Raw genomic sequence first — 1,822 nt, forward strand, 5'->3', positions numbered from 1 at the left:
CGTGTCCTCTCCTTCACAGCCTCCTCTCTTTCTCTCCTTCACACCCTTTCATATTCCTCTTTTATGAATGTTGTCCAGTGTCCTGTTAAGCCTCCTTGTACCACTTTACTGGTGATTAGGATAGTTTTAGAGCTCATTCCTGTTATGTATGAGGCTCGCACTGAATGGTAAAAATAAAATCTAATTAAAACAAAAAAGTTTGTCATATTTAAGATTAGGACGCGTCACACTGATTTTTTATTCTACGGACCAGTAAGCTGTGGGGTCATGGTCATGGGCTTCTTGCTGCCCACGGACCATTCTTAACCCCTTCAGAACGATGACGTCTTTTAAATTTTCAATCAGCCTATCACCACACTTTTTTTTTTTCCGTCGATTTGGTTGAACCTATGTAGTGAAGGGGTTGGTATAGGCTACATCTAACCCCTCCATTTATAACATTCTCCCCTAAGCTGAATAACAGAATATAACTGACGAACCCTGGCTGAAGGAAACCATGAGATGAACTGAACTGCGCCAGAATGTCCCACTCCACCACATTTCCTAAACATAGTTTTTTCCTTCTATCTTTCTCACCATCATATAGGCGCTGTGTATCTTTGAGAGAGAGAGAGAGAGAGAGAGAGAGAGAGAGAGAGAGAGAGAGAGAGAGAGAGAGAGCAAATGACCCAGAGCCAGGGTACTTACTCCAGATACTTATGGCGAGAGTGACCTGATGCGACCCCTGGGCGGCATTACGAGTGCAACGAACCCCATGCAACGCTAGTATGTGATGTCGGACGGGCCGCATCTACTGCAGCGCTACAACTCACTAATCCACGATGCATTCACTCGGTTATATGGCTACCATCAAGTGCACCAATAAGGTTCACACTATAAGAAAACATTTGGCTTGCCACTCAGGATAGAGTTACCAGAAGGAAGCTTTAGTTCAAGTGAGCTGATAGTGGAAGCCCCTACGTACCATTTATCATAACACACCCACGTGGGTGGATGCACGGTGGGTGTAGTGCATCGCCAGGTGTGTGTGTGTGTGTGTGTGTGTGTGTGTGTGTGTGTGTGTGAACAGTGTAACTCAAAAAGCTTCATTCCACTTTGGAGGGTTGCCACCGGGGTAACCTACTGCTTAGGAATCAAAAGGTCAAAGGCAAAGAATAAGATGAACTCATTAATCAGATTTTAGCGAAACGGTAAAGAACTGAGACTCTGAGAGTGACGAATTATGTCGATTTTGAGAACTGGCCAAAAATTATCTCATGGGAAAGTCAAAGATTTATTTATTTATTATTTTTTTAACGCGATTTCTGACAAAATTTGGAGGAAGGATTTAGGTTCAACTAATAATGAAGCAAATGATGAAGTGATTCTATTCTGGGAACAGTAGGTCAAAGGTCAAGGCCAATTACAAAGTCAAAGTTCTGATACGGTTACACCAAATTTGGTGGAAGGGTTGAGGATCAGGCAAAGATCAATTAGTTCGATATTAAGAACAACTGGTCGAAAGTCAGACACAGAGCTTGGGTCCTTAAACGAAATGTGAAGTGGAGGTGTTATTTTCTGAGTACTTCTTTAACTCTTTGTCACTAAAAGTAAAGGAGTGCATTGAGAATGTATAACAAACAAACAACGATGAAAAACAGGCATAGTGCATTTTATTTAACAGCATTTTTCATCATTTCCTCTGCACTCATATTTCTGCTTCTTTTTACATTTGGTAGTTTCTTCCTGACCTCTTTCCTCTCTCCGCCAGGCTTCTCTCCTGTGCGGTTGGTCAGTCTTTCACAAACTCTCTGTTCTAACAATCTTATGTCAGCCTCAGCCA

Source organism: Coenobita brevimanus, chromosome 23 (assembly GCF_032717465.1).
Source record: "Coenobita brevimanus isolate Jiangsu-jjx chromosome 23, ASM3271746v2, whole genome shotgun sequence".
NCBI lineage: Eukaryota > Metazoa > Arthropoda > Malacostraca > Decapoda > Coenobitidae > Coenobita > Coenobita brevimanus.